Genomic DNA, 22,172 nt, shown 5'->3' with positions numbered 1-22,172 from the left:
ACGCTGGGAGGCGAAATTATAATCCCCTATCTTTCTATGTGTCCGGTTGAAGCGTTTTGCTCATGTGTATGCGGCGAGTGTTAGCAATCATAGAAGACTATATGATGGTTGAGTATGTGGAGCTCTAACTTAGACTCTGTTGAATAAGTTGAATTACAATTGCTTGGTGATTGAGAACATCAGTTGTTGAGTTTCAGGAGAATTCATTGTTTGAACCTTAACATGTGAATTGGTTGCTACTATAACATGATAAGTTTTATAAGAAAGAATTGTTGTTATGAAGCTAGGAAAAATGATTGAAATTATCATTGATCAAACTTATGCACTTTTCTAGCATTCACACTTCATAAATTATTTCTTTTATCATTTACCTACTCGAGGACGATTAGGAATTAAGCTTGGGGATGCTGATACGTCTCCAACGTATCTATAATTTATGAAGTATTCATGCTATTTTATTATCATTCTTGGATGTTTTACAATCATTTTATGGAAACTTTATATCATTTTTTGGGACTAACCTATTGACCCAGTGCCCAGCGCCAGCTGCTGTTTTTTTTCTTGTTTTTTACATCGCAGGAAATCAATATCAAACGGAGTCCAAACACCGTGAAACTTTTTGTGGATTTTTTATGGACCAGAACACCCAGGATGGGCCAGAGCGGCACCTGGGGGGTGCCCCGAGTGGGGTACAACCCACGAGGGTGCGCCTGGGGGCCCAGGCGCGCCCAGGTGGGTTGTGCCCACCTCGGTGGCCTCCCGCACCCCCTCTTTACCCTATAAGTTCCCAAAAATTCCAGAAACCCTCAGGGTTAACCTAGATCAAACGTTTGGCCGCTACAAGGCTTTGTAGCCACCGAAAACCAATCTAGACCCCGTTGCGGCACCCTGCCGAAGGGGGGAATCATCACCGGTGGCCATCTTCATCATCCCGGCGGCCACCATGATGAGGAGGGAGTAGTCCACTGATACGTCTCCAACGTATCTATAATTTTTTATTGTTCCATGCTATATTATATTCTGTTTTGGATGTTTAATGGGCTTTATTATACACTTCTATATTATTTTTGGGACTAACCTATTAACCGGAGGCCCAACCCAAATTGCTGTTTTTTGCCTATTTCAGTGTTTCGCAAAAAAGGAATATCAAACGAAGTCCAAACGGAATGAAACCTTCGGGAACGTGATTTTCTCAACAAACGTGATCCAGGAGACCTGGAGTGGGTGTCAAGAAACAATCAAGGAGGCCACGAGGCAGGGGGGCACGCCTACCCCCTGGGCGCGCCCTCCACCCTTGTGGGCCCCTCGTTGCTCCACCGACCCACTTCCTCCTCCTATATAAGTCCACATACCCCGCAAACATCTAGGAGCACCACGAAAACCTAATTCCACCGCCGCAACCTTCTATACCCGAGAGATCCCATCTTGGGGCCTTTTCCGGAGCTCTGCCGGAGGGGGCATTGATCACGGAGGGCCTCTACATCAACTCCATGGCCTCTCCGGTGATGTGTGAGTAGTTTACTTCAGACCTTCGGGTCCATAGCTAGTAGCTAGATGGCTTCTTCTCTCTCTTTGGATCTCAATACAAAGTTCACCTTGATTCTCTTGGATATCTATTCGATGTAATCTTCTTTTGCGGTGTGTTTGTCGAGATCCGATGAATTGTGGGTTTATGATCAAGTTTATCTATGAACAATATTTGAATCTCCTTTGAATTCTTTTATGTATGCTTGGTTATCTTTGCAAGTCTCTTCGAATTATTAGTTTGGTTTGGCCTACTAGATTGATCTTTCTTGCAATGGGAGAAGTGCTTAGCTTTGGGTTCAATCTTGCGGTGTCCTTTCCCAGTGATAGCAGGGGCAGCAAGGCACGTATTGTATTGTTGCCATTGAGGATAAAAGGATGGGGTTTATATCATATTGCATGAGTTTATCCCTCTACATCATGTCATCTTACTTAAAGCATTACTCTGTTCTTATGAACTTAATACTCTAGATGCATGTTGGATAGAGGTCAATGTGTGGAGTAATAGTAGTAGATGCAGAATCGTTTTGGTCTACTTGTCACAGACGTGATGCCTATATACATGATCATACCTAGATATTCTCATAACTATGCTTAGTTCTATCAATTGCTCGACAGTAATTCATTTACCCACCATAATACTTATGCTCTTGAGAGAAGCCACTAGTGAAACCTATGGCCCCGGGTCTATCTTCCATCATATTAATCCTCCAACACTTAGCTATTTCTATTGCCATTTATTTCACTTTGCATCTTTATTTCTCTTTATCATAAAAAAACCAAAAATATTATCTTATCATATCTATCAGATCTCACTCTCGTAAGTGACCGTGAAGGGATTGACAACCCCTTTATCACGTTGGTTGCGAGGTTCTTATTTGTTTGTGTAGGTGCGTGGGACTCGAGCATGATCTCCTACTGGATTGATACCTTGGTTCTCAAAAACTGAGGGAAATATTTACGCTACTTTACCGCATCACCCTTTCCTCTTCAAGGGAAAATCAATGCAGTGCTCAAGAGGTAGCAAGAAGGATTTCTGGCGCCATTGCCAGGGAGATTCATGCCAAGTCAAGTCAAGATTTGACTCCCGACAATGAGCCATTTCTGGCGCCGTTGCTGGGGAGTCTACGCACAAGTCAATACATACCAAGTTCCCATCACAAACTCATATCCCTCGCATTACATTATTTGCCATTTGCCTCTCGTTTTCCTCTCCCCCACTTCACCCTTGCCATTTTATTCGCCCTCTCTTTTCCGTTCGTCGCTTTCTTGCTTGCCTTGTCGTTATGGCTATTCCTCTATCTTCTCCGTTGTCTCCCGAGAATGAAGTTCTTAATTTTAAGCAAAGGGAGGGAGAAAATCTAAAAGACGCTTGGTATATAATTTGCAATGCTCAAAATAGATCTACCAGGAAGCAATCTACTTCCGTTCTCCTCCGCAATTTTTATGTAGGCGCTACTCCTTGGTACAGATATATGATTGATACCATTACCAGAGGGAATTTCTTGGGTAGCCATACTTTTGATTCTTATAATGCTATGATAGATTTGTTTGGCTCACCACCTCTTTTGGTTAATGGAACTATGTTAACTTTGGAACATGTGATACCAAGGCTTGAAATTATTGAGAAAAGTTGCTACTGTAGAGTTGATTGAGAATTTGGATAAAAAGATCCACAACCAAATTACCAAATATGGATCTAAGGTGAGAGTTACTCTGAAAAGTTTTAAGGAAAGAGAACCCATAGTTAATGAAAGAATAGATCAAGATTCTACTAGAATTGATAAACTTGAGGGAATTATCACCAACTCGGGGTCCTCTTTTTCTTCCGTTAAAAATACTCCAAATCCTCCTACCAAAATTGCCAAGCTTGTTTATGTTCCTAAAAATAAGGGTGAATCCTCTAGTAAGGAAACCGCGGATTTAAAATCAATAAGTCTTCATCCCAATCTTTTTGCTATCATTAAGGAACCGTTTGCTACAAATGATTTTCTTAATTTTGTGCCTAGAGTTTGATAATTGATAAAAATAATGAAACTCCTAGGGGTTATAGGTATCTTATTGAAGAATTGCCCACCAAAGATGGCAATACCTAGATCTATCCTTGCTTTTATGCCTAGCTAGGGGCGTTAAACGATAGCGCTTGTTGGGAGGCAACCCAATTTTATTTTTATTCCTTGCTTTTTGCTACTGTTTAGTAATAAATAATTTATCTAGCCTCTGTTTTGGTTGTGTTTTTTGTGTTTAATTAGTGTTTGTGCCAAGTAGATCCATTGGGAAGACTTGGGGAAAGTCTTTTTGATCTTGCTGTAAAAAACAGAAACTTTAGCGCTCACGAGAATTGCTGCCATTTTTATTTGGAGAGTGCTATTTAGTTAATTATTTTTGAAGACGACTAAAAAAAATTACTCACGTCGAGAAATTTCTTTTAGTGTTTTTGGGGTTCCAGAAGTTTGCGTTAGTTACATATAACTACAAACTGTTTTGTTCTTTACAGATTCTGTTTTTCGTGTGTTGTTTGCTTATTTTGATGAATATATGGCTAGTAAAAGAGTTTATAAACCATAGAGAAGTTGGAATAGAGTAGGTTTAACACCAATATAAATAAATAATGAGTTCAATACAGTACCTTGGAGTGGTGTTTTGTTTTCTTTCGCTAACGGAGCTCACGAGATTTTCTGTTGAGTTTTGTGTTGTGAAGTTTTCAAGTTTTGGGTAAAGATTTGATGGATTGTGGAACAAGGAGTGGCAAGAGCCTAAGATTGGGGATGCCCATGCCACCCAAGGTAATCTAAGGACACCAAAAAGCCAAAGCTTGGGGATGCCCCGGAAGGCATCCCCTCTTTCGTCTTCGTCCATCGGTAACTTTACTTGGAGCTGTATTTTTATTCACCACATGATATGTGTTTTGCTTGGAGCGTCTTGTATGATTTGAGTCTTTGCTTTTTAGTTTACCACAATCATCCTTGCTGTACACACATTTTGAGAGAGACACACATGATTCAGAATTTATTAGAATACTCTATGTGCTTCACTTATATCTTTTAGAGCACGGTGGTGGATTTGTTTTATAGAAACTATTGTTCTATCATGCTTCACTTATATTATTTTGAGAGTCCTACAAAACAGCATGGTAATTTGCTTTAATCATAAAAAATTAGTCCTAAAGTGATAGGCATCCAAGATTAGTAATTTTTTTTCTGAGTGTGTTGAATACTATGAGAAGTTTGATGCTTGATAATTGTTTTGAGATATGAAGATGGTGATATTAGAGTCATTCTAGTTGAGTGGTTATAAGTTTGAGAAATACTTGTGTTAAAGTTTGTGATTCCCGTAGCATGCACGTATGGTGAACCGTTATGTGATGAAGTCAGAGCATGATTTATTTATTGATTTTCTTCCTTATGAGTGGCGGTCGGGGACGAGCGATGGTCTTTTCCTACCAATCTATCCACCTAGGAGCATGCGCGTAGGACTTTGTTTCGTAACTAATAGATTTTTGCAATAAGTATGTGAGTTCTTATGACTAATGTTGAGTCCATGGATTATACGCACTCTCACCCTTCCACCATTGCTAGCCTCTCTAGTATCGGTATCGCGCAACTTTCGCCGGTACCATACACCCACCATATACCTTCCTCAAAACAGCCACCATACCTACCTATTATGGCATTTCCATAGCCATTCCGAGATATATTGCCATGCAACTTTCCACCATTCCGTTATTATGACATGCTTCATCATTGTCATATTGCTTGCATGATCATGTAGTTGACATCATATTTGTGGCAAAGCCACCATTCATAATTCTTTCATACATGTCACTCTTGATTCATTGCATATCCCGGTACACCGCCGGAGGCATTCACATAGTCATATTATGTTCTAAGTATTGAGTTGTAATTCTTGAGTTGTAAGTAAATAAAGTGTGATGATCATCATTATTAGAGCATTGTCCCAAGTGAGGAAAGGATGACGGAGATTATGATTCCCCCACAAGTCGGGATGAGAATCCGGACGAAAAAAAGAAAGGCCATAAATAAAAGGAGAAGGCCGAAAAAAATGAGAGAAAAAGAGAGAAGGGACAATGCTACTATCCTTTTTCCACACTTGTGCTTCAAAATAGCACCATGATCTTCATGATAGAGAGTATCCTATGACATCACTTTCATATACTAGTGGGAATTTTTCATTATAGAACTTGGCTTGTATATTCCAATGATGGGCTTCCTCAAAATGCCCTAGGTCTTCATGAACAAGCGAGTTGGATGCACACCTACTTAGTTTATTTTGTTGAGCTTTCATATACTTATAGCTCTAGTGCATCCGTTGCATGGCAATCCCTACTCACTCACATTGATATCTATTGATGGGCATCTCCATAGCCCATTGATATGCCTAGTTGATGTGAGACTATCTTCTCCTTTTTTATCTTCTGCACAACCACCATTCTATTCCACATATAGTGCTATGTCCATGGCTCATGTATTGCGTGAAGATTGAAAAAGTTTGAGAACATCAAAACTATGAAACAATTGCTTGGCTTGTCATCAGGGTTGTGCATGATTTAAATAATTTGTGTGATGGAGATAGGGCATAGCCAGACTATATGATTTTGTAGGGATAACTTTCTTTGGCCATGTTATTTTGAGAAGACATAATTGCTTAGTTAGTATGCTAGAAGTATTATTATTTTTATGTCAATATTAAAATTTTGTATTGAATCTTTCGGATCTGAGTATTCATACCACAAATAAGAGAATTACATTGAAAATTATGCTAAGTAGCATTCCACATCAAAAATTCTGTTTTTATCATTTACCTACTCGAGGACGAGCAGAAATTGAGCTTGGGGATGCTTGATACGTCCCCAATGTATCTATAATTTTTTATTGTTCCATGCTATATTATATTCTGCTTTGGATGTTTAATGGGCTTTATTATACACTTTTATATTATTTTTGGGACTAAACTATTAAACGGAGGCCCAACCCAAATTGTTTTTTTTGCCTATTTCATTGTTTCGCAGAAAAGGAATATCAAACGAAGTCCAAACGAAATGAAACCTTCGAGAACGTGATTTTCTCAACAAATGTGATCCATGAGACTTGGAGTGGGCGTCAAGAAACAATTGAGGAGGCCACGAGGCAGGGGGCGTGCTTACCCCCTTGGGCGCGCCATCCACCCTCGTGGGCCCCTTGTTGCTCCACTGACCTACTTCTTCCTCCTATATAAGTCCACGTACCCTACAAACATCCAGGAGCACCACGAAAACCTAATTCCACCGCAGCAACCTTCTGTACCTGAGAGATCCCATCTTGGGGCCTTTTTCGGAGCTCCGCTGGAGGGGGCATTGATCACGGAGGGCCTCTACATCAACTCCATGGCCTCTCCAATGATGTGTGAGTAGTTTACTTCAGACCTTCGGGTCCATAGCTAGTAGCTAGATGGCTTCTTCTCTCTCTTTGGATCTCAATACAAAGTTATCCTCAATTCTCTTGGAGATCTAGTCAATGTAATCTTCTTTTGTGGTGTGTTTGTCGAGATCCGATGAATTGTGGGTTTATGATCAAGTTTATCTATGAACCATATTTGAATCTTCTCTGAATTCTTTTATGTATGATTGGTTATCTTTGCAAATCTCTTTGAATTATTAGTTTGGTTTGGCATACTAGATTGATCTTTCTTGCAATGGGAGAAGTGCTTAGCTTTGGGTTCAATCTTGCGGTGTCCTTTCCCAGTGACAACAGGGGCATCAAGACATGTATTGTATTGTTGCCATCGAGGATAAAAAGATGGGGTTTATATCATATTGCATGAGTTTATCCCTCTATATCATGTCATCTTACTTAAAGCATTACTCTGTTCTTATGAACTTAATACTCTAGATGCATGCTGGATAGCGGTCGATGTGTGGAGTAATAGTAGTAGATGCAGAATCGTTGCGGTCTACTTGTCACGGACGTGATGCCTATATACATGATCATACCTAGATATTCTCATAACTATGCTCAATTCTATCAATTGCTCGACAGTAATTCGTTTACCCACTGTAATACATATGCTCTTGAGAGAAGCCACTAGTGAAACCTATGGCCCCCGGGTCTATCTTCCATCATATTAATCTTCCAACACCTAGCTATTTCTATTGCCGTTTATTTTACTTTGCATGTTTATTTCTCTTGATCATAAAAATACCAAAAATATTAACTTATCATATCTATCAGATCTCACTCTCGTAAGTGACCGTTAAGGGATTGACAACCACTTTATCGTGTTGGTTGCGAGGTTCTTATTTGTTTGTGTAGGTGCGTGGGACTCGAGCGTGGTCTCCTACTGGATTGATACCTTGGTTCTCAAAAATTGAGGGAAATACTTACACTACTTTACTGCATCACCCTTTCCTCTTCAAGGGAAAACCAAGGCAGTGCTCAAGAGGTAGCATCCACACTCGGGGCTGAGGGTTTGTACCAGTAGCTATGTGTTCAATGTCTCTCTCTCTCTATCTTGTGTTCTTGAGATGTCATGATCTTGATGTATCGCGGGCTTTGTTAATATAGTAGGATTATATGGTGTCTTCCCCTCTCTATCTTGTTGTGATGAATTGAGTTTTTCCCTTTGAGATTTCATTGTTATCGGATTGAATACGTTTATGGATTTGAGAACACTTGATATATGTCTTGCAATTGAATACTTGTGGTGACAATGGGGTATTGATGTCTACTACACAACCTTCTTCTTGTAGACGTTGTTGGGCCTCCAAGTGCAGAGGTTTGTAGGACAGTAGCAAATTTCCCTCAAGTGGATGACCTAAGGTTTATCAATCCGTAGGAGGCGTAGGATGAAGATGGTCTCTCTCAAGCAACCCTGCAACCAAATAACAAAGAGTCTCTTGTGTCCCCAACACACCCAATACAATAGTAAATTGTATAGGTGCACTAGTTCGGTGAAGAGATGGTGATACAAGTGGTTTATGGATAGTAGATAAAGGTATTTGTAATCTGAAATTATAAAAACAGCAAGGTAACTAATGATAAAAGTGAGCGTAAACGGTATTGCAATGCTAGGAAACAAGGCCTAGGGTTCATACTTTCGCTAGTGTAAGTTCCCTCAACAATACTAACATAATTGGATCATAAAACTATCCCTCATATGCAACAAAGAGTCACTCCAAAGTCACTAATAGCGGAGAATGAACGAAGAGATTATGGTAGGATACGAAACCACCTCAAAGTTATTCTTTCCAATCAATCCGTTGGGCTATTCCTATAAGTGTCACAAACAGCCCTAGAGTTCATACTAGAATAACACCTTAAGACACAAATCAACCAAAACCCTAATGTCACCTAGATATTCCAATGTCACCTCAAGTATCCGTGGGTATGATTATACGATATGCATCACGCAATCTCAGATTCATCTATTCAACCAACACAAAGGACCTCAAAGAGTGCCCCAAAGTTCTACCAGAGAATCACGACGAAAACGTGTGCCAACCCCTATGCATAGGTTCATGGGCGGAACCCACAAGTTGATCACCGAAACATACATCAAGTGAATCACGTGGTATCCCGTTGTCACCACAGATACGCACGGCAAGACATACATCAAGTGTTCTCAAATCTTTAAAGACTCAATCCGATAAGATTACTTCAAAGGGGAAAACTGAATTCATTACAAGAGAGAAGAGGGGGAAGAAACATAATATCCAACTATAATAGCAAAGCTCGCGATACATCAAGACCGTATCATCTCAAGAACACGAGGGAAAGAGAGATCAAACACATAGCTATTGGTACATACCCTCTGCCCCGAGGGAGAACTACTCCCTCCTTGTCATGGAGAGCACCGGGATGATGAAGATGGCCACCGGAGAGGGATTCCCCCTCCGGCAGGGTGCCGGAACGGGTCTAGATTGGCTTTCGGTGGCTACGGAGGCTTCTGGCGGCGGAACTCCCGATCTATTGTGCTCACGGATGTTTTTAGGGTATATGGAGATATATAGGCGGAAGAAGTATGTTAGGGGGGCCACGAGGGGCTCATGAGGGTGGAGGGCGCACCCAGGGGGGTGGGCGCGCCCCCCTGCCTCGTGACCTCCTCGCAGATCCCCCGACGCACACTCCAATTCTTCTGGGCTTCTTTCCTTCCAAAAAATGAGTTCCGTGAAGTTTCAGGTCAATTGGACTCCGTTTGATTTTCCTTTTCTTCGAAACCCTAAAACAGGGTAAAAACAGACACTAGCATTGGGCTCTGGGTTAATAGGTTAGTCCCAAAAATGATATAAAAGTGTATAATAAAGCCCATAAACATTCAAAACAGTAGATAATATAGCATGGAGCAATAAAAAATTATAGATATGTTGAAGACGTATCAGGTATCGTATTGATTCACTTGATATATGTTTTGGCACTCAACTCGCGGATTCCCGAGGTGACATTGGGGTAATCTATGCATAGGGGTTGATGCACGTTCTTATCTTTGTTTCTCCGGTAGAAATCTTGGGGCACTCTCTAAAGTTCTTTATGTTGGATTGAGTGTTATGAATATGAATTTTCTTTGGTGTTATTTTAGTGCAACAATAGAAGCAACATCTATGTCTATTGAGGTGACATTGAGGTGGCACAACAATAGAAGCAAGACCAATTATTTCATCCTCATTAGGCAATTCTTTTTCAGGAAGATTTCTACTAAACTTGGAAAAATTAAAATCATGAGATTCATCACCAAAACTAACACCAACAGTTTGTTTCTCACAGTCTACTCTATCATTAACGATGTTCAAGAAAGGTCTACCAAAGATAATGGGACAAAAGTCATCTTGTGGGGAACCAAGAATAAGAAAATTAGTAGGGTATTTTATTTTCCCACACAAGACTTCAACATCTCTAACAATCCCAATTGGTGATATATTGTCTCTATTAGCAAGTTTTATAGTAACATCTATGTCTTCTATCTCTGCGGGTGCTCTGTCATCACAATTTCTTGATATAAGGAATAAGGAATAGCACTCACGCTAGCACCCATGTCACATAAACCATGATAACAGTGGTCTTCTATTTTAACTGAGACAACGGGCATGCCAACAACAGGTCTATGTTTATCCTTTTTATCAGGTTTGGCAATTCTAGCAGCTTCTTTGCAGAAGTAAATAACATGCCCATCTACATTTTCTTCCAAGAGATCCTTAACCATAGCAATACTAGGTTCTACTTTAATTTGTTCATCAGGTTTAGGTGTTCTAATGTAAGTTTTGTTGACCACAGTTGCAACTCTAGCATGTTCCTTTATCCTAACAGAAAAAGGTGGTTTCTCAATGCAAGCAGTAGGAACAACTGGATCAACATTATAAAGTATAGTTTCTTCTTTAACTGGTACCGGTTCTCTAATTTCTTCTTTGATAGGTGGCTGATATTTAAACCACTTCTCTTTAGGGAGATCAACATGAGTAGCAAATGATTCACAAAAGGAGGCTACTATCTCAGAGTCAAGTCCATACTTAGTGCTAAATTTTTGAAAAGCATCGGTATTCATAAAAGATTTAACACAATCATACTTAAGTTTAATACCTGACTCTTTACCTTCGTCGAGTTCCCAATCTTCAGAGTTGCGTTTAATTCTTTCCAAAAGATCCCACCGGAATTCAATAGTCTTCTTCATAAAAGAACCAACACAAGAAGTATCAAGCATGGATCGATCATTATGAGAAAGCCGAGCATAAAAATTCTAGATAATAATTTCTCTTGAGAGCTCATGATTGGGGCATGAATATACCATTGACTTCAGCCTCCCCCAAGCTAGAGCGATAATTTCTCCTTCACGAGGTCAAAAATTATATATATAATTCCTATCACGATGAACTAGATGCATATGATAAATTTTTTGATGGAACTCCAATTTCAACCGATTCCAATTCTAGGATCCAATATCATCGCATAGCCTATACCATGGCAATGCTTTTCCCTTCAATGATAAAGGGAAAACCTTCTCCATAACTTCATCTCTGGGTAAACCTGCAAGCTTGAACAATCCACAAATTTGTTCTACATATATCAAGTGCATATCAGGATGTTCGGTTCCGTCTCCTGCATAATTATTAGCTAGCAGTTGTTCTATCATACACAAAGGAATTTCATATTCAATATTTTCAGTAGGTGCAGTAGGTTGAGGGGTAGCTAATTGTGGTTCTGGTCAAGGTGAAGATACCCCGAACAAACCCTTCAAAGGATTGTTTTCCATAGTAACAAGTGACAGTAAATTTCAGCACACTATATAAATGTTTTCTTACCAAATTCCACTTACCAAAGGTGCTTCACTCCCCGGCAATGGCGCCATAAAATAGCCTTGATGACCCAAAAGTATTAGGGATCAATTGTAGATTTTTTCAATAAGTAAGAGTGTCGAACCCAACGAGGAGAAGAAGGAAATGACAAGTGGTTTCCATCAAGGTAATGTGTGCAAGTGCTGAAATTATAAGTAACAGAGTAGTTTGATAGAAAGATAATTTGTAACGAGCAAGTAACAATAATAGTAGCAAAGGTGCAGCAAGGTAGCCCAATCCTTTTGAGGCAAAGAACATGCCAAAACGGTCTCTTATGATAAGCAAAGCATTCTTGAGGGTACACGGGATTTTCATCTAGTCACTTTCACCATGTTGGTTTGATTCGTGTTCGGTACTTTGATAATTTGATATGTGGGTGGACTGGTGCTTAGGTGCTGTTCTTACTTTAACAAACCTCCTACTTATGATTAACCATCCCGCAAGCATCCGCAACTACGAGAAAAGTATTAAGAATAAATTCTAACCTAGCATTAAACTTTTGGATCCAATCGGTCCCTTACAGAATAACACATAAACTGGGGTTTAAGCTTCTGTCACTCTCGCAACCCATCATCTAATTGCTACTCCACAATGCATTCCCTTAGGCCCAAATATGGTGAAGTGTCATGTAGTCGACGTTCACATGACACCACTAAAGGAATCACAACATACATACTATCAAAATATCAAACACATATCAAGTTCACATGATTACTTGCAACATGATGTATCCCGTGACCTCAAGAACAAAAGTAACTACTCACAAATGATAATCATGCTCAAGATAAGAGGGATATTAAATATCATATTGGATCTGAACATATAGTCTTCCACCAAATAAACCATATAGTAATCAACTACAAGATGTAATCAAGACTACTAGTCACCCACATGCACCAATCTATAGTTCTGGTAACAAGATTGAACACAAGAGATGAACTAGGGTTTGAGATGAGATGGTGCTGTTGAAGATGTTGATGGAGATTGCCCTCCCCAAGATGGGAGAGTTGTTGGTGATGATGAGGATGATGATTTCCCCCTCCGGTAGGGAAGTTCCCCCGGCGGAATCGCTCCACCGGAGGGCAAAAGTGCTCCTGCCCAAGTTCCGCGAGACGGTGGCGCTCCATCCCGAAAGTCCTCTCCTGATTTTTTCTAGGTCAAAATGACTTATATACCAGAAGATGGGCACTGGAGGTCGGCCTATGTGAGCACAACCCACCAGGGCGCGCCTGGGCTCCCTGGCGCGACTAGGTGGGTTGTGCCCACCTGGTGGGCCCCCTTTGGTACTTATTTGCTCCAATATTCTTCATATATTCCATAAAAATTCTGCATGAAGTTTCAACTTGTTTGGAGTCGTGTAGATTAGGTAGCCTGACGTAGCTTTTCCGGGTCCAGATTTCCAGCTGCCGGAATTCTCCCTCTTTGTGTATACCTTGCATATTATGAGAGAAAATGAATTAGAATTACTCCAAAAGGCATTATTATGGATAAAAACATTGTAAATAACAGTAGGAAAACATGATGCAAAAAGGACGTATCAATGACATATTGTTGATTGAAAATGATATAGAATTTCTGGATAGCATAAAAAGATACTTTAATAAGAGTTTTTCAATGAAAGACCTTTGTAGGATCGAAAGTATGTCTAGAGGGGGGTGATTAGACTACTTGACCAAATAAAAACTTAACCTTTTCCCAATTTTAGTTCTTGGCAGATTTTAGCTATTTTAGGACAAGTCAAGCAATCATCACACAATTCAAGCAAGCATGCAAAGAGTATATTGGCAGCGGAAAGTAAAGCATGCAACTTGCAAGAATGTAAAGTGAAGGGTTTGGAGAATTCAAACGCAATTGGAGACACGGATGTTTTTCCCGTGGTTTGGATAGGTGGTGCTATCCTACATCCACGTTGATGGAGACTTCAACCCACAAAGGGTAACGGTTGCGAGAGTCCACACAGGGCTCCACCCACAAAGGGTAACGGTTGCGCGAGTCCACACAGGGCTCCACCCACGAAGGGTCCACGAAGAAGCAACCACCCACAAAGGGTCCACAAAGAAGCAACCTTGTCTATCCCACCATGGCCATCGCCCACATAGGACTTGCCTCACTAGCGGTAGATCTTCACGAAGTAGGCGATCTCCTTGCCCTTACAAACTCCTTGGTAAACTCCACAATCTTGTCGGAGGCTCCCAAGTGACACCTAGCCAATCTAGGAGACACCACTCTCCAAGAAGTAACAAATGGTGTGTAGGTAATGAACTCCTTGCTCTTGTGCTTCAAATGATAGTCTCCCCAACACTCAACTCTCTCTCATAGGATTTGGATTTTGTGGAAAGAAGATTTGAGTGGAAATCAACTTGGAGAGGCTAGAGATCAAGATTCATATGGTAGGAATGGAATATCTTGGTCTCAACACATGAGTAGGTGGTTCTCTCTCAGAACATATGAGTTGGAATGGTGTATGTGTTCTGATGGCTCTCTCTTCGAATGAAGAGGAGGTGGAGCGGTATATATAGCCTCCACACAAAATCCAACCGTTACACATAGTTTTCCAATCTCGGTGGGACCGAATCAACAAACTCGGTCGGACCGAAAATGTAAACCTAGTGACCGTTAGAGATTTTCGGTGGGACTGACATGCAACTCAGTAGGACCGATATGGTTAGGGTCTGGGCATAACGTAATCTCGGTGAGACCGATTACACAAACTCGGTGAGACCGAATTTGGTAATTAGCTAACCAGAGAGTTGGTCAGGCAAACTCGGTGGGACCGATTTGCTCTTTCGGTGAGACCGAAAAGTTACAAAGGGGAAACACTGAGTTTACATTGCAATCTCGGTGGGACCGATTCGCTCTTTCGGTGAGACCGAAAAGTTATGAAAGGGAAACAGAGAGTTTGCAATCCCATCTCGGTGAGACCGAGATCCCTATCGGAAGAACCGAATTGCTAGGGTTTGGCAGTGGCTAATGACAAGTGAAACTCGGTGGCGCCGGATAGGAAGAATCGGTAGGACCGAGTTTGGCTTAGGGTTTAGGTCATATGTGGATATGGGAAAGTAGTTGAGGGTTTTGGAGCATATCACTAAGCACATGAAGCAAGAGGCTCATTAAGCAACACCTCATCCCTCCTTGATAGTATTGGCTTTTCCTAAAGACTCAATGTGATCATGGATCACTAAAATATAAAATGAAGAGTCTTGAGCTTTTGAGCTTGAGCCAATCCTTTGTCCTTAGCATTTTCAGGGTTCCACTTTCACATCTATGCCATGCCAATCATTGAGCTTTCCTGAAATAATCATCTTGGAATAGCATTAGCTCAATGAGCTATATGTTGTTATGAATTACCAAAACCACCTAGGGATAGTTGCACTTCCAATCTCCCCCTTTTTGGTAAATGATGACAACATATAGATCAAAGCTTCGACAAATGATAATAAGCATGAAATATATCGTCGCTTTGAGAAGTATGTGATAAGTAAGAGCTCCCCCTAAGTTTGTGCATATTTAAAATTTGCTTTGTACTGCAAATGCACAAGGAGTTAGAGTCATGGGTTACTCTTCCATGTCACATACATCTTGGTGGAGCGCTTAAAATGATAAGAATGAAATAGATGCACTCATCACCAAGAATAGTGAATGATCACATAAGATAGATAAGATAATAGCATTAAGCAAGCATTAAGTGTAGCTTATGATCAAACACATGATCATCAATGTCTCACAAGCAATGACATAGTATCTCAAGCACTCAAAAGCAAACAAGTTCGAAAAACCACCAAATAAAGCAAGAGAGAAAAGCAACACTCTCTCTCTCGAAGCCTATGATCTATACATCTTCTCCCCCTTTGGCAACAAGTTACCAAAAAGTTCCTAGAAAATGCATAGTGCTAGATCGACGCTCAGGCTTGATCTTCTTGTGGTGGTGGAGTCCGGATCACTCCAAGGACGAAGGCTTCTATAGATGCTGAAGTAGACGCTGGAGTTGGAGCTGAAGTAGATGCTGGAGCTGGTGGAACTGAAGCTGTAGCTGGTGCAGAAGTGGTGGCTCTTGTGTCAGCAACTAGCACGACAGACGACCTCGGACCTCGTGGCACTCTGGCAAAGGCATGAGTGGTAGTCCTGCCTCTCCTCTCCTGCATGTCATCCTGGAGCTGCTCCACTGCAGTCTGAATCTCTGTCACCTTGACATCCAAGTCATAGAACTTTTGTTCCATGATTCTCTCTAGGCTTGCCTGGTTTTGAGTTAGGGTGGCTAGTCCTTTCTCAATCCGTAGGGTGGATGCAATCAGGTAACCAAGCTGCTCTTGTTTGGTCTTCAAGAAATACTCAGATGCCTCCTCTTGAGTTGGCATCTTGGCAGCTTTCTCCTTCCTTGCCTTCTCCTTCTTTGCTTGTGCTTGGGCAGACGATGGCTCATTCTCAGTCATGACAACTTGATTGTCCTCAAAATCTGGACGGATGGGCAGGTGTTCCTTGTCCAATAAATATATGCCCGTGCCCATCTTAGAGTTGATGAGCTCCTGAATTTGAGGTGCATATCCACAGCTCCTCTTCTGATCTGCTGCAGTCCTCTTGATAGTCTCTACTATGAGGCTCATGACCTTGAACTTCTGTGGCACATCAAATATGTGAAGCAAGTTGATTGCATGGCCTCTGATCATCTTGTGATCTCCAGACTTGGGCAATAAGGTGTGCCTCAATATCCAATTGATGGTTGGCAGCCCTGACAAAAGATAATGCACTGAGCCAAATTTGAAAGTGTCAAGAGCTTCATTTGGAATTTCCTTGTACATGTTGGACATTGAGTTATGATCCATCTTTTTCTTGGCATAAATGTCCAAGTCATCTACTTGCTCCTCTGGGGCATTGATCAGCTTTGCCCATTCCTCAACAGTAGATTGGTACCTTGTACCCTCAGACATCCAAGTTATCCTCCCATCTGGATAAAAGTGTGCCGTGGAGTGGAATTGCATGATAAGCTCCTCGTTCCACTTTGTGAGCATCTACCCAACAAAGTCAGCAACTCCACAAGCACTAAAGCTGTCATACACTCCAGGGTAGTGTTCCTCATTTTCCTTCATGTAGGTCCAGTCGACCCATCTCATGTCACAAACAATGGGCTTCTTATCTAGCAGCACTGTCTCATAGAAGTCCTGCTGTTCCTTGGTGTGAAATCTGTAATCCACAGCAGTCCTTCTCCTTGAAGCATACGGGTCTGCTTCTCTCCACTTCCTCAGCCCTGAATCTCTCCTGAGCTTCATGTCCTCAGCCACAGGATGAGCATCGTTGTGGTCTAGGATCTTGGGCTTGAGCTTTCTAAGAACTTGCTCTTCATCCTCTTCTTCAGCAACAGTCTCAGGCACTGGGCCTTGTTCTTCTCAGCTACAGGAATGCTCCTTGTATTCCTCTTTGGTTTTGGCTTGGAGGCAGCTTTGGGCTTAGATGCAGTAGCCCCTGATCTTATGGCATCACCCATCAGCTTGGGTGCCTTAGGTGCTGGTGCAGCTACCTCTTCTTCCTCTTCCTCTTCCATGATGGAAGCCTTTCCTAGCACTCTGGCTACGGTCTTCTTGACCCTTTCCTTCCTCTTCTTGCCTTCTGCAGCAACTGGCTCTTTGGGAGTGGGCTTCTCAGTTGAGGCTCTAGCCTTTGACATAGGCTGCCTGCCTACTGGCCTTTTGATCTTTAGACCTGGCTTTGTGCCTTGAGCTGGCTCAACTCTCTTTGATGTGGCCTCTTCCTCTGCCACATAATCTTCATCTTCAGAGTCTGAAGTTCTCTTCTTCCTCTGTCTAGTGGCAACTTTTGGCAGATTGCTTGGGGTACTTCTGCTGCCATCATCTGAAGAGCTGGAGGGACTAGTGCCCTCACTCATCTGCACTTGCTGTTTTGACAAGTTCTGGCTGTCACTCTGATCAGACATGCTGCAAGCTCTGACTGCCGACCCTGTGAATAGTTTATAGATGAGGTAGAATAGATGAGCATCACAAAATGCAGATATTTTTGCAAAAGAATGATCCAAAAACTTAGTTTTAGTTTCCCACTGAAATCATCTCGGATCTACCGATTTTTAAACTCGGTGATACCGAAGCAGTTTTGGAACCTAAACTAGTGAACTCGGTTGGACCGAGTCACAGTTCGGTGGCACCGAGACTGCTAGGGTTTCACAGAGTTCCAAAATCGGTCACACCGATAAGTAATTCTCGGTCAGACCGAGTCTCACCTGTGCAATGGCATAAGCCAAATCGGTGGGACTGAGTTTTTCAACTCGGTGGGTCCGAGATGGTTTCGGCGGAAACCTAACCCTAAAATTTTCGAATCAAAGCTAATCTACGGGCGTATTGACTGGATAGGAGTGTGTCAATCATGGCAAGAATCATGATGATCACAATGTGCTGAGAATTGGATTGGAGAATAGCACAAAGATCGAGTCCATACCCTAGCTCGGCGGAGACTCGCTACGGCGGCAACGGCGGGGCAGAATTCCCGTTGACGGCGACGGAGACCAGCGACTGGAGGCGGCTGGCAGCGAGAAGACGATCCGGAGACCACGTTGGCAGAGCAGGCTATCGCGCGGGCGAAGGGGTTCGGAGAAATTTCCAAATTTTGCCCGTGACTATATATAGCCCGACCCTGTCGGTGTGACCGAGTGGAACAACTCGGTGTCACCGAGATTCATAACTGCATGCAGTTACTGAAACTCGGTGTGACCGAAATGTTCAAATCGGTTGCACCGAGATCGAAAACCTAGATCAACTTAATGATCTCGGTAGGACCGAAAGTGGGGTATCGGTCAGACCGAGAATCATAAAGAGGTTTTGGAAGTTTAATTCTATGACGAATCGGGGACTCCAAGCACTCCTCACACAGAGTGGTTCGAATCTGACTTGATCAAATTTTGTGATGCAGCATGAATAGAGTTTGAGACGAGAAAAGCATAGATAGCTAGAGGAGGTTCTTAGGCATTCTTGTCCATCCACTTGGCAAAGGAAATAAACCCAAACGATCAAAACAACAAGTGGATGTCCTCGAATGAGTAAAATATGCAACCAGCATGCTCACACAATAAGATGGCAAATGAAATATGTGGCAAGGCATGCACAACCAATTCTAGCATCTATCAAGCAATTTGCGATGACAGGGTCATCTATATATGAGTATATTGACTTAGGAGTCAAGTGAGAACACTTGATCATAGGTCATACTCATCGTTTAAGCTCAAGTGGGGTTACCACTTTTACATAAAGCATTGTTGTGTTCACATCTTTAGAGTTGCTTTAGCTCAAGTCTTAGAGTCAAGCTCCCCCTAGATGTGATATCCCCCCTTGGAGGGATGAACTAACCTTGGGTTTCGTCGATGATGACTTCATGTAGATGTTGAAGATGTGGATGCTCAATGTTGATGTAGATCACTTGGAGCTATCCATTTGAGTGAATTGCACTTTCAATACCTACATGGGTTAGTCCCACAAGGAACAAACAAGGATATCCATAGACATAGAGTGATGCACACACAAGATGATGTCCATGAAAACTTTTAGGTTACCTTGTCCCTTGTCTTACCAACAAGAGGGTTTGTGACTCCTTGAACTAGTGCAAGATGTGGAAGTTGATTGCACTTGTTCTTGCCAAAATGATAAGAGTGAAGTATGTTGGCGGAGTCACCCTCAAGAACTCTCTAGTTCTTCTTCTTTTGGATCCACATCATCTTGATGGGAATCCTTGGAGTTGTAGTCGTACTTGATGAAGTGGAACTTGAAGTAGTCTTGGGAATCCACTTGACTAAGGTCTTAGGAGCTTCTTCAAATGCGTCAATTTCCTCTTGAAGCTTGTCCTTGCCTTTTTGCTTGTAGTCTTGTGGTGGAAGATCATCTTGAGCTTGTGTCCCCTTGAAAGAAGTGTCATACTTCTCTTGTTGAGGAACAAACTTTGTCTTGGGGTATTGATCTTCTTCCCACTCAACTCCATTGGCATTGAACTTTCGTTCAAAACCAACCCCTTGATTCTTCCGGTGCATTCCTTGCTTGCGCACAATTTTCTCGAATTGCTTACTCCCGGCAAGGCTTTTGTACACTCCTTTCTCTATAATTCCCTTCAATAAGCTATTTTCTTGCTCAAGTGTAACTTGGCTAAGAGAATCATTAGTGGAATCAAGAGAACTACTAGAAGCAACAATATTGGATTTAGCATGATCATTGTTACTACTAGAGGAAGAATCTTTCTTGTTCTTGTTACTAGACTTGACTTGAGGCATGTAAGTGGATAAGAGTAAACACATGGCAATGTGAGAAGAACTTTTCTTGCGGAGATCATCATTGATTGCTTTTAAGAACTCATGCTCTTGCTCAAGATTGAGCTTTTCAAAGAGTAATTTCTCATGAGCTCTTAAAAGTTCTCGATGATCTTCGAAGATTGTTTCATGAGCTAACTTAACAGTGTTTAGTTCTTTAGTTAGAGCCTCAATCTTCTCCTTATCATTGCCATTCGTTTTATCTTGATTAGCATGATTAATTGACGTTTCATCATAGTATTCATCACTAGAGTTGTCAACAAGCAAATCATCACCTAACAAGTCATCTTCATCACTATTGAAATCAACATACTCGGGGTGTGTTACCTTAGGACCTTTGGCCATGAAGCATCTTCCAATTCCTTCATTTGGTGAGTCAAATATGTCGTAGGAGTTGGTTGACACAAGTGCTAGACCGGCAAAACCTTCATCTTGAGTATCTTCAGAGTCGGAGTGATAACTTCTCTCGGAGTGGCTGTCGGAGTCGGAGCCGGATACCCATTCACCAACATGAGCTTGATGTCTTCGTCTTGTGTAGCTCCTTGATGATTTTTCCTTCCTTTCTGAATCCTTGCTTCTCCGTGAGTATCTTCGTTCATAACGATCATCTCTACTCCTTCTCTCTCTTGGTGGTGATTCTTTGCTTCTTCTTTTTGGAGAATCTTCTCTTCTCTTGTAGGGAGCCGTACACTCATTGGAATAGTGTCCGGGTCTTCCACAACTGTAGCAGTTTCGCTCTCGACTAGAAGATCTTTTGTCATTGTAGGACCTTGACTTGAAGCTTCTATCTTTGCTTCTACTCTTGTAGAACTTGTTGAAGTTCTTCACCATTAAGCTCAATTCTTCATTGAAGTCTTGTTTCTCACTTGATGATGTGGGGGCTTCACATGAGGCTTTATAGGCACCACTTGACTTGTTGTGAAGTTCCTCTTTATCCTTAAGTGACATCTCATGAGCAACAATTCTTCCAATCACCTCTGTTGGCTTGAGATCTTTATAATTGGGCATCATTTGGATCAATGTGCACACGGTATCATATTTTCCATCCAAGGCTCTTAGAATCTTCTTGATGATGAATCTATCGGTCATCTCTTCACTTCCTAAGCCGACAATCTCATTTGTGATGAGAGCAAGCCTAGAGTACATTTCAGCGACACCTTCACCATCCCTCATTTTGAACTTGTCAAGTTGACTTTGAAGCACATCCAACTTGGATTCCTTGACGGAGTCGGTACCTTCGTGCATATCAATCAAAGTGTCCCAAATTTCCTTCGCATTCTCAAGACGGGTGATTTTGTTGAATTCTTCGGGGCATAATCCGTTGAAGAGAATATCACAAGCTTGAGCATTGTATTGCAACATCTTCAACTCATCCGCGGTAGCTTCACGGTTTGGTTCTCTCCCATCAAAGAAGTCACCTTGCAAACCAACACACACAATAGCCCAAATGGCGGGGTTATGTCCAAGAATATGCATTTTCATTTTATGCTTCCAACTAGCAAAATTAGTACCATCAAAGTAGGGACCTCTATGGTGATAATTTCCCTCGCTAGACGCCATACTCTCCTAGGTTGTGAAACCAAGGCTATGACCACCAAAAGCTATGGAGATCAAAGCAAATGGATACCAAAGCTCTGATACCACTTGTAGGATCGAAAGTATGTCTAGAGGGGGGGTGATTAGACTACTTGACCAAATAAAAACTTAACCTTTTCCCAATTTTAGTTCTTGGCAGATTTTAGCTATTTTAGGACAAGTCAAGCAATCATCACACAATTCAAGAAAGCATGCAAAGAGTATATTGGAAGCGGAAAGTAAAGCATGCAACTTGCAAGAATGTAAAGGGAAGGGTTTGGAGAATTCAAACGCAATTGGAGACACAGATGTTTTTCCCGTGGTTTGGATAGGTGGTGCTATCCTACATCCACGTTGATGGAGACTTCAACCCACAAAGGGTAACGGTTGCGAGAGTCCACACAGGGCTCCACCCACAAAGGGTAACGGTTGCGCGAGTCCACACAGGGCTCCACCCACGAA

The sequence above is a fragment of the Triticum aestivum genome, chromosome 5A, assembly GCF_018294505.1.
Source record: "Triticum aestivum cultivar Chinese Spring chromosome 5A, IWGSC CS RefSeq v2.1, whole genome shotgun sequence".
NCBI classification, from domain to species: domain Eukaryota; kingdom Viridiplantae; phylum Streptophyta; class Magnoliopsida; order Poales; family Poaceae; genus Triticum; species Triticum aestivum.
Note: the sequence above shows the minus strand (reverse complement) of the source record.